This window comes from Mobula birostris, chromosome 3 (assembly GCF_030028105.1).
Source record: "Mobula birostris isolate sMobBir1 chromosome 3, sMobBir1.hap1, whole genome shotgun sequence".
Taxonomy (NCBI): domain Eukaryota; kingdom Metazoa; phylum Chordata; class Chondrichthyes; order Myliobatiformes; family Myliobatidae; genus Mobula; species Mobula birostris.
Window position 1 is genome coordinate 14,665,736 of NC_092372.1, and position 12,271 is coordinate 14,678,006.

Consider the following 12,271-nt stretch of genomic DNA (forward strand, 5'->3'; position numbering starts at 1 on the left):
TAGAGTAGCTAGTAATTGATAGCAGGTAGTGAGCCCATCAGCCTGTCTGAAGTTTCCGTTTGCTGCCAACATACTTAACCTTCTAGTCCATCATTTATATCTGACAGATCACTTCATGGCGGTGGAGTGACACCTAACCACGTTTGTTTATTAGGATAGGGTAAGTGTTATTTATCCATTAATTATATGCATCTATTAATTGATTATTTATTTATATTTATTGACATACAGGGCAGAATAGGACCTTCTGGCCCTTCGAGCCACGCTGTCCAGCGATCTCCCAGTTTTAACCCTAGCCTGATCACGGGACATTGTACAATGACCACTACCACAGGTAGGTCTTTCAACTGTGGGAGGAAACCACAGCACCTGGAGAAAACCAATGTGGTCATGGGAAGAACATACAAACTCTTTACAGGCGGCAGCAAGAACTGAACCTGGGTCGCTGGTACTGTAAGAGCATTGTGCTAATCACTATGCCACCGTGCTGCCCATTTATGTCTGTTAATCATATTGATTAATATGATTATTCAATCATATTGCATTTGCACTGTTCATCTTGGGGGCAGAGTACTGACATGGATTGAAAATTGGCTGGCTGACAGAAAACAAAGAGTAGCGATTAACGGGTCCCTTTCGGAATGGCAGGCGGTGACCAGTGGGGTACCGCAGGGTTCAGTGCTGGGACTGCAGCTGTTTACAATATATATTAATGGTTTAGATGAGGGAATTAAAAGTAACATTAGCAAATTTGCCGATGACACAAAGCTGGGTGGCAGTGTGAAATGTGAGGAGGATGTTATGAGAATGCAGGGTGACTTGGACAGGCTGGGTGAGTGGGCAGATGCAGTTTAATGTGGATAAATGTGAGGTTATCCACTTTGGTGGTAAGAACAGGAAGGCAGATTATCTAAATGGAGTCAAGTTAGGAAAAGGGGAAGCACAATGAGATCTAGGTGTTCTTGTACATCAATCACTGAAAGCAAGCATGCAGGTACAGTAGGCAGTGAAGAAAGCTAATGGCATGCTGGCCTTCATAACAAGGGGAATTGAGTATAAGAGCAAAGAGGTCCTTCTGCAGCTGTACAGGGCCCTGGTGAGACCACACCTGGAGTACTGTGTGCAGTTTTGGTCTCCAAATTAAAGGAATGACATTCTTGCTATTGAGGGAGTGCGGGGTAGGTTCACAAAGTTAATTCCCGGGATGGCGGGACTGTCATACGTTGAAAGATTGGGAGCGACTGGGCTTGTATACTCTGGAATTTAGAACGCTGGGAGGGGATCTTATTGAAACATATAAGATTATTAAGGGATTGGACACGCTGGAGGCAGGAAGCATGTTCCCGCTGATGGGTGAGTCCAGAACTAAAGGCCACAGTTTAAGAATAAGGGGTAGGCCATTTAGAACGGAGTTGAGGAAAAACTTTTTCACCCAGAGAGTGGTGGATGTATGGAATGCTCTGCCCTAGAAGGCTAGGAGGCCAAGTCTCTGGATGCTTTCAAGAAAGAGATGGATAGAGCTCTTAAAGATAGCAGAATCAAAGGTTATGGGGATAAGGCAGGAACTGGATACTGATTGTGGATGATCAGCCATGATCACAGTGAATGGCAGTGCTGGCTCAAAGGGCCGAATGGCCTACTCCTGCACCTATTGTCTATTGTCTTCTTTTGCACATTGGTTGTTTGTCAGACTTTGTGAGTAGTTTTTCCATTGATTTTGTTGGGTTTCTTTGCTCTACTGTGAATGCCCACAAAAAGTTGAATCTCAGGGTTGTATATGGTGACATATATGTACAAACTTTGAACTTTTGACACTTGACACGTGGGATAGAGGTACTGATATACAATGGGTACTTTAGAGGCATAAGTAGATATGGGTGACTGATACTAGAATTGTATTAAAAATAAACAAGGCATGAAAATCACAAGACTGACAGAAGTAGCTTTCAGTTGATATGATCGAAAGATACGGCTCCTGAACAATATGTTCAGTTGAGATCTACTCAGACATTACCTCAGGGAAAATAAAAATGGGGGAAAGTGCTTTGTTAGTCACAGTTTTGAACAATTTAAAACATTGATAAGAAAGAAAAACAGGTGAAAGATTAGCTTTGTCACGTGGACATCAAAGCACACCCACAGAAACGTGTCATTTGAGTAAACGACAAACATATTCAGAGGATGAGCTGGGGTCAGCCCGGAAGTGCCACCAGGACTCCAGTGCCAACATGCCATCCCAATAATTTACTAAACCTAAACTGTCTTTTTGGATTGTGTGAGGAAACCAGAATAATCAGAAGAAACCCATGAAGTCTCAGGGAGAACGTGCAAGCTCCTTGCAGACAGCAGAGGGAATTGAACATCAGTCATGAACACTGGAGCTGTAATGCGTTACACTAACCACTGCTCTACCGTGTTGGCCACCGCACCTCCCCCCCGCCCCGGAATCCTGTTACATGCTAACTGCCTTTTCTTACAATTTTGAAATAGACTCTATCCTTGTCAAAAACAGCAGTTGAAAAGTTCAGGCTCTGTCAAATAAAAGGTGTACTGGAGCATAAAATAATTGCAGGGATCACTATGTCAGCTTCTGTGATGCGTAGTACTTCCAGATCTGGGCTCATCAGTCAATCAACAGCACCGTTTAAAAATTCAAGGAACTGAAAACCAATTCTACAACCATCATTCTGCTTTCCAAGCACCTGAATATGAGCAGCTACTTTGTATAAAGACCAAGTGCTTTAAGACAAACTAAGAATTTTACAAAAAATTCCAGTTATTTTCACATAGACCCCGCAAGGTGTAGCTCTGGGATATTTCAACATCCAAGATAGTTTAAAGTATTTCCAGTCATCATCGTTATGTGCCATGTCATATTACGTCGGCAAATTTTTCACATTGCCTTCTTTTGGGCGTGTCTTTACAAGCCGGGTGATCCCAGCCATTATCAACATTCTTCAGAGACTGTCTGCCTGGCATTAGCGGTCACACTGTAGGGCAGTGCAATGAGTGGAAACATGCATAATTAGCAACCACTGACATTGAGTTGGGGTTCATTTTAAGAGGCTGTTCGGACAGGATAATGTAACGACAGGAAGTTTTTTTTTAAAAACCAGATTTTATGTTTTGTGTTTGTTGGAAAATAAAGGAGTTGTTCCGGTTTCCCTTAAACCTAAGATGCATCTGCCGTTTTATTTACGAAAACCTACAGCATGACCAGGACTTGAGATCTGCACCAGCTGCTCTCACGACCACCCACCACCTGCTCCCATGACTTCATGTGACCATGATTGGGAGGGGGGACTAAGCAGGTGCTACACCTTGCCCCAGGCTGGCTAACAGAAAACAAAGAGTAGCGATTAACGGCTCCCTTTAGGAATGGCAGTCAGTGACCAGTGGGGTACCGCAGGGTTCAGTGCTGGGACCACAGCTGTTTACAATATATATTAATGATTTAGATGAGGGAATTAAAAGTAACATTAGCAAATTTGCTGATGACACAAAGCTGGGTGGCAGTGTAAAATGTGAGGAGGATGTTATGAGAATGCAGGGTGACTTGGACAGGCTGGATGAGTGGGCAGATGCAGTTTAATGTGGATAAATGTGAGGTTATCCACTTTGGTGGTAAGAACAGGAAGGCAGATTATTATTTAAATGGAGTCAAGTTAGGAAAAGGGGAAGTACAACGAGATCTAGGTGTTCTTGTACATCAGTCACTGAAAGCAAACATGCAAGTACAGCAGGCAGTGAAGAAAGCTAATGGCATGCTGGCCTTCATAACAAGGGGAATTGAGTAAAGAGCAAAGAGGTCCTTCTGCAGCTGTATAGGGCCCTGGTGAGACCACACCTGGAGTACTGTGTGCAGTTTAGGTCTCCAAATTTGAGGAAGGACATTCTTGCTATTGAGGGAGTGCAGCGTAGGTTCACAAGGTTAATTTCCGGGATGGCAGGACTGTCATATGTCGAAAGATTAGAGCGACTGGGCTTGTATACCCTGGAATTTAGAAGGCTGAGAGGGGATCTTATTGAAACATATAAGATTATTAAGGGATTGGACACACTGGAGGCAGGAAACATGTTCCGGCTGATGGGTGAGTCCAGACCCAGAGGCCACAGTTTAAGAATAAGGGGTAGGCCATTTAGAACCGAGTTGAGGAAAAACTTTTTCACCCAGAGAGTGGTGGATATGTGGAATGCTCTGCCCCAGAAGGCTGTGGAGGCCAAGTCTCTGGATGCTTTCAAGAAAGAGATGGATAGAGCTCTTAAAGATAGCGGAATCAAAGGTTATGGGGATAAGGCAGGAACTGGATACTGATTGTGGATGATCAGCCATGATCACAGTGAATGGCAGTGCTGGTTCGAAGGGCTGAATGGCCTACTCCTGCACCTATTGTCTTTCTTTTGTCCAAAAAGTGAAGATAGGCTGTACATAATAATGAACTTTTGACTATTCTCTGTACGGCCCCACATACGCTTTCATTAAGATAACTACCTATATTAAATTCACAAAAAAATTAGCTTACACAGTAATTACACATGTTTCCTAGCCTAAGGTTTTGCAATGCAAACTGAAATCAATAAAGGGTTCTCTGTATCATATCCAAGTACACAGTCACTGGACTACAATCGAACTGAAATACAGGTCGAAGACATCACAAATATCACACACACATTTGGTGTTTTTAACAAAAGACTTTCCTTTCACTCAGGTGACTAGTTTCCACTTCAGTCAGACCATTATATCCCGGCAGTAACTACGCCTAAACGTTGGCAAGGTTGCACACACCAACTCTTTGACAAACTAAAACAATTAAAATCAAAAATAGTAGACTTGCACTTGGATCAGTCTTCACTGTGGAAGACACTAACAGGGTGTCAGGTATTGAAGGGTGTGAGGGAAGAGAAGTGAGTGCAGTTACTATTACAAGGGAGAAGGTGCTCTAAAAGCTGAAAGACAAAGGGCACACAAATCACCAGGACCAGATGAATTGCACTCTAGGGTTCTGAAAGAGGTAGTGGTAGAGATTGTGGAGGCATTAGTAATACTCTTTCAATTAGACTCTTGCTTGGTGCCAGGGGGCTGGAAAATTGCAAATGTCAATCCACTCTTTCAGAAAGGAGGAAGGCAGCAGAAAGGAGATTATAGATCATTTAGCCTGATCTCAGTGGCTAGGAAGATGTTGGAGTCAATTGTTAAGAATGAGCTTATGGAGTACTTGGTGACACAGGACAAGATAGCACAAAGTCAGTATGGTTTCCTTCAGGGAAAATCTTGCCTGATGAACCTGTTGGAATTACTTGAGGAGATTACACATAGGACAGATGAAGGGGATGCAGTGGATATTGTATATTTGGACTTTCAGAAGGCCTTTGACAAGGTACCACGAGGCTGCTTACCAAGTTAACAGCCCATGGTATTACAGGAAAGTTACTGGCACGGTTAAAGCACTGGTTGATTAGTAGGAGACCGCGAGTAGGAATAAAAGGATCCTTTTCTGATTGGCTGAGTGACTAGTGGTGTTCCACAGGGATCAGTGTTGGATCCACTTCTTTTTATGCTGTATATCAATGACTTGTAGCCAAGTTTTCAGATGGTACTAAGATTGGTGGAGGGGCAGGTAGTGTTGAGGAAACAGGTAGGCTGCAGATAGACTGAGATTAGGAGAATGAGCAAGAAAGTGGCAAATGAAAAAATTCATGGTCATGCACTTTTGTAGACTATTCTGTAAATGGAGAGAAAATCCAAAAATCTGAGGACTTGGGAGTCCTTGTGCAGAACAACCTACAGGTTAACTTGCAGGTAGAATCAGTGGTGAGGAAGGCAAATGCAATGTTTGCATTCATTTCAAGAGGTCTAGAGTACAAGAGCAAGGATGTGATGCTGAGGCTTTATAAGGCACTGCTGAGGCCTCACCTTGAGTATTGTGAACAGTTTTGGGCTCCTCATCTAAGAAAAGATGTGCTGGTATTGGAGAGAGCTCAGAGAAGGTTTACAAGGTTGATTCTGGAAATAAAAGGGTTATCATACGAGGAACATTTCTTAACTCTGGGTCTGTACTCACTGGAATTTAGAAGGATGAAGGGGGATCTCATTGAAACCCTTCAAGTGTTGACAGGCCTAGACAGAGTAGATGTGCAAAGGATGCTTCCCATGGTGGGGGAGTCGAGGACAGGAGGACACAGCCTCAGGATAGAGGGGCGTCCATTTATAACAGATATGGAGAAATTTCTTTTGCCAGAGGGTGGTGAATTTGTGGAATTCACACACAGGCAGCTGTGGAAGCCGGGTCATTGGATGTATGTACGGCAGAGTTTGGTAGGTTCCTGGTCAGACACGGCATCATAGGTTAGGGAGGAGGCTGGGGAATGGGGTTGAGGAGGGAAAAGTATGATTGAATGGTGGAGTAGACTCGATGGGCCATATGGCATAATTCTGCCCCTTTGTCTTACGGTCTTACAAACAAATGGCAGTTCAAAGTTCAAGGTACAATTATCAATGTATGCATGCAAAAGAACAACCCTGAAAACTGTCTTCTCCACAGACAGCCATGAAACAAAGAAAACCATGTAACCCCTTGAAAGAGAAACATCAACCCCCTCCCACGTGCAAAATAAAAACAAATTGCACAAGAATGAGTGAAAACACAGAATATAAAAAAAACAAAATTGAAAGAATCCAATCAAACTACATTCCAATCCACAAACTGCAGGCCCACAACTTGTCATATAGAGCACTCTCAATTAGAAGACTGCCCATGATTCTGGCACATTGAAAGCAATATGTAAAATTTGCTCCTGAAGAACAAACCAGGAAAGAAAGGGTTAATGTATCAGGAGCATTTGATGGCTCTGGGCCTGTACTCACTGGAGATTAGAAGAATGAGGGAGAATCTCATTGAAACCTATAGAATATTGAAAGGCCCAGATAGAGTGGGTGTGCAGAGGTGTCTCCTGAAGAGGACCAGATGGCATGGCCTCAGGATAGAAAGACATCCCTTTAGAAAATAGACGTGGGGGAATTTCTTTCGCCAGCGGGTGGTGAATCTGCAGAATTCATTGACATAGACAGCTGTGGAGGCTAAGTCACTGAACATATTTTAAGCGGAGGTTGATAGGTTCCAGTAAGGGCGTCAAAGATTATGGGAGATGGCAGGAGAATGGGGTTGTGAGGAAAAATAGATCAGCCATGTTTGAATGGCGGAGCAGACTTTGTAGAACAAATGGCCCAGTTGTGCTTTTATATCTTATGGTCTAAAATTCCAACCTCCATTGACATTCTGTCACTTTTGCTTCACTGGGTTATCTCTATGCAACATCCATTTGAATTTATGTTGTCGAATTACCAGGATATCAGGATGGGAATGGTATCCCTCAAGAAAGTATACTAAATTTTGATTAATGCTGCTACAATTATTTTTACAATAGATGACGAAGGTGGCAAGATATAGAACTTCACCTAATAAACCAGGAAATAGGTTTGCAAATAAACCTCTTGGCACATCAGCCTTTATAAACCAAAGTATTAAGTACAGGAGATGAGATGATATGTTGAAGTTGTATAAGACATTTGTGAGGCCTAATTTGGAGTACTGCTTGCAGTTTTGGTCACCTACCTACAGGAAAGATGTAAATACGGTTGAAAGAGTGCCGAGAAAATTTACAAGGACGTTGCTGGGGCTGGGGGACCTGAGTTATAAGGGAAGACTGAATAGGTTAGGATTTTATTCCTCGGAACACAGAAGACTAAGGGGAGATTTGATAGAGGTTTCCAAAATTATGAGCGGTATAGATAGGGAATATGCAAGCAGGCTAATTCCACTGAGGTTGGATGGGTCTGCAACCAGAGGTCATGGGTTTAGGGAGAAAGGAGAAAGGTTTAAGGGGAACATGAGGGGACACATTTTCACTCAGAGGATGGTGAGAGTGTGGAATGAGCTGCCCGCACAAGTAGTGCATGTCAGCTTGGTTTGAATGTTTGAGAGAAATTTGTACAGGTACATGGACAGGAGGGGTATGGAGAGCCATGGTTCTGGTGCAGGTTAGTGGGAGTAGGCAGAATAAGAATACAGCACCAACATGATGGTCCGAAGGATCTGCTTCTGTGATGTACTTTTCTATGACTCTAATGTGACTAAAATAATCAAAAAGGTCATGTATACAAATTCAGGCTAATTCGATTAGCAATGATTGAGGATTGATTAATTTCAGAATGAGAATCAAGTTTAATATCACTGGCATATGTTGTGAAATTTGTTAAATTTGCAGTAGCAGTACAATGCAATGATAACAGAAAGAAAAACTGAAATATATAATAGGTAGTGGTTAAATTAAGTAAGTAGTGCAAAACAAAGGAAATAAAAAAGTAGTGAGAAAGTGTTTATGAATTCATTGTCTGTTCAGAAATCGGATGGCAGAGGGGAAGAAGCTGTTCCTTAATCATTGAGCATGTGCCTTCAGGCTTCTGTACCTCCTCCCTGATGGTAGCAATGAGAAGAGGGCATGTCCTGGGTGGTGGGGGCCCTTAATGATGGATGCTGCCTTTCCTTGAAGATGTCCTGGATACTATCAAGGGTAATGCCCATGATGGATCTGACTAATTTACCAACTCTCTGCAGCTTACTTCGATCCTGTGCAATAGTCCCTCCCATACCAGAAGGTGATGCAGCCACTTCGAATGCCCTCCACGGCAGATCTGTGGAAATTTGCAAGAGTTTTTGGTAACGTACCAAATCTCCTTAAACTCCTCATGAAATATAGTTACCATTGTGCCTTCTTTATGGCTGCAGTAATATGTTGGCTCCAGGTTAGATCCTCAGAGATTCCAGATCGGCAATTAAAAAAAAAAATTTCAATACCTTAGCTATTATTTTGCCATAGCTCAAGCTTGCAAAAGATATCGATAATCAAACAGTTCGCATTGGAAAAACTTACTAATTTTTTTCCAAAGTTGTGGCTCAGAATGTAATGGTACTTTAAAGATATTTGAAACTTTGTACAGTGAAAGACTAACCTGTTGTTAAATTTCAAAATCTTACAGTAGACAAAGTCAAATGCAAACTCAGCCACTCATTAAGAGGCGAGTACAATGGAAAGAAACTGTGCTGGAATAATCACTCACGTTACTCACAAATCTGTCCCATTCAAATTCAGTTCTTCATGCCCGGATGAGAATGCTTACACCTCACTTCATGACCATCCCACATACAAACTGAGCAGATCTAAAATGGAACGTTGTTGCATGAAAGCAGCATCTATCATCAGGGACCCCTACCACCCAGGTCATACTCTCCTCTCGCTGCTGCTATCAGGGAAAGAGGTACAGGAGCCTCTGGTGTCACACCAAGTTCAGGAGCAGTTATTACCCCTCAACCATCAGTCTCTTGAACCAAATGGGATAATTTCACTCAACTTCTCTTGCCCCTTCTTTGAAATGCTCCCACAAATTGGGGTTATTGGGGTCGCCCTACATTCTGTCCAAGACCTCTTTCAGAGTCGATGCCTCCAGAAGACATGGTACATCATTAAAGACCCCTCACACCCTCTCCATGGACTGTTTGTTCTTCTGCCATCAGGCGAACGTCACAGGAGCATCAAAACTAAAACCACAAGGCTACTAAACAGCTTCCTCCCACTGGCAGTCAGACTGCTAAATAGCTGCTCCACCTGACTCTGCTTTTGGACACTTTTAACTTGCACTGGACACTTATAACTTGATTTTAACTGACATGTGGCTATTGTGTTTTACTATTTATTGTTATGTTTATTATTTAGTGTTGCGTTTGTTATGTTATGATTGCCCTGCTCCTGGGAAACGCTGTCTCATTCTGCCCTGCAGAGCTGATGTACGGTTAGAATGACAATAAAGTTTTTTGAATCTTTGAATCAACTAATGGGCTCACTTTCAAGGACTCTTCCATCTTATGTTCTCGATATTTATTGCTTATTTATTTATTTTTCTTCTTTCTTTCTGTATTTGTGCAGTTTTTTTTGTACACTGGTTGAAAGAACACCCAAGTTACTGCAGTCTTTCATTCATTCTATTATGGTTATTACTCTATTGTTGATTTGTTGAGTATGCCCACAAGAAAATGAATCTCAGGGTTGTATATTGTGACATATATGTATTTTGATAATAAATTTAATTTGAACTTTGAAGCATGACGATTAACAATCCTAGGTCAGAATTTGTGTGGAACTGCACAAGAAATGCTAATGAATAACAATATGAAGATGTAAATGAAAGGTTATTTGCAAGTGTTTAATTGATAATGGGACAACTGTGGTTCATGGCATGGTAAGGCAGCATAACATTTCACAGCACCGGCTGTAAGATTGTTTTCAGTTCCTGCTGTTACCTATAAGGAGCTTGTAAGTTTAGCCCACGACTGTGCGGGTTTCCCTGGGTGCTCTGGTTTCCTCCCACGAAGACGTACACGTTGGGGTCAGCAAGTTGCTGACTTCAAAACGTTGCTGTGACTGAAGGCGCCACTTTGAGTTACGTACAGCAAACGTACATGCGGTGACAAGAAGCCAATTGAAAAGCAAATTGTTGCTGATGCTTTCAGGTCAGATATGACCACAAATAACAGCAGGCGGGGCACCACCTCTGGAGGGAGAAACAGATTTTATTGTTGCCGCTCAGTGGCCTGGTGTGGAAACAGCAATGCCCAGGAACAGAAAAGCCTACAAAAACTGGTGGATTCGTCCCAGTCCATCACAGGAAAAGCCCTCCCCACTGTACAGCACATCTACAAGGAGCGGTGCGACAAGAAAGCAGCATAGTTGCAGGCCATGCTCTCTTCTTGCTACTGTCATCGAGAAGGGGGTACAGGAGCCTTGGGTCCCACACTACCATGCTCAGGAACAGCTTTTTGCCTACAACCATCGGGCTCCTGAATCAGCACAGACAGCTTCTCTCACCTCAACACTGGACTGATTCTACAACCTATAAACTCATTTTCAAGGACTCCACAACTCATGTTCTCAATCTTATTTATTTATTTGCTCAATTTTCTTCTTTTGCTCGTTGGCTGTTTGCGTGTAGATCTTCATAGATTCTATAGTATTTCTTAATTTCTGTGAGTGCCTGCAAGAAAATGAATCTCTGGGTAGCTAGCATACAGTGACATATTTTGACTTAGATAACAAACTTACTTTGAACTTTGAAACTTAAACACTGTTTCCCTCTCTCCAGATAGTTTCAGCACAACCAGTAATGAATGGCAACTTGTTGAATCACGTTAAAAGATCCGACAGGATGCTTATTTGCCAAACTCCCCCCTCAGTTTTATTATTTAGTGTATCTGAAACAGAATCCCAGAGTTATCGAACCTCGAAAACAGCCCCTTTCATCTACTGTGTCCATGCCAAAGAAATTGCCTACCTGAGTTAGTCCTATTTGCCTGCATTTAAATATTAAAGAGTAGCTTTATTCATATGTACAGTAAAATGAGTTGTTTGCATCAAATCAAATCAGCACTACACTCGTGTGACCAATGAACCTACAAACCTGTGGACGTGCGTGTGAGTCGGTGGCTGGGCATGTGGAACAGGGCTTGTTTTGTGGTTGTTCTGTGAACATGGTGGGCATGCTATGGTGGCATCAGAATGCGTGACAACATTTGAGGGCTGCCCCCCCAGCACATCTTCAGGTCGTGTTGGTAATGCAAACAACACATTTCAGTGTATGTTTCAACGCACGTGTGATAAATAAACTAATCTGAAACCTTCTCACTTTAAATTCATGTCCTGGTTTGGGAGGAGGGGGTCTCTAAATCTCATGGGATAAAGACTGAGACTATTCTCATATTTTATATAAAAACCCATGCATTCCACAATAAGGACGTACAGAGGCTCTTTACAGAGGACACTAGAATTGAACTCCGAGTTTCCGATGCCCCAAGCTGTAATAGTGCCATGCTACCTGCTATGCTTCAGCCAGCTCCATCATGGACACCAGCCTCCCCAGCATCAAGGACATCTTCAAAAGGTGATGCCTCAAAAAGGCAGCATCCAAAATTAAGGACTACAATCACCCAGGACAAGCCTCATTGTTACCATCAAGGACGTGGTACAGGAGCCTGAAGACACACATTCGATGTTTTTGGAACAGCTTCTTCCCCTCCGCCATCAGATTTCTGAATGGACAACGAACCCGTTACACTACCTCACTTCTTGTTCTCCTTTTGCACTACTTATATAATTTAATTTTAATACTAGAAATGACTTTATTACTTACATCCTTCACATACATGAGGAATAAAGATCTTTA

At 42.4% G+C, this 12,271-nt stretch overlaps 1 protein-coding gene across 4 annotated transcripts in view; it reads right to left on the minus strand.

Moving 5' to 3' along the window:
* Positions 1-12,271, minus strand: part of atp8b1 (ATPase phospholipid transporting 8B1) — a 184,079-nt gene that overhangs the window by 94,712 nt on the left and 77,096 nt on the right. The window lies entirely within an intron of this gene.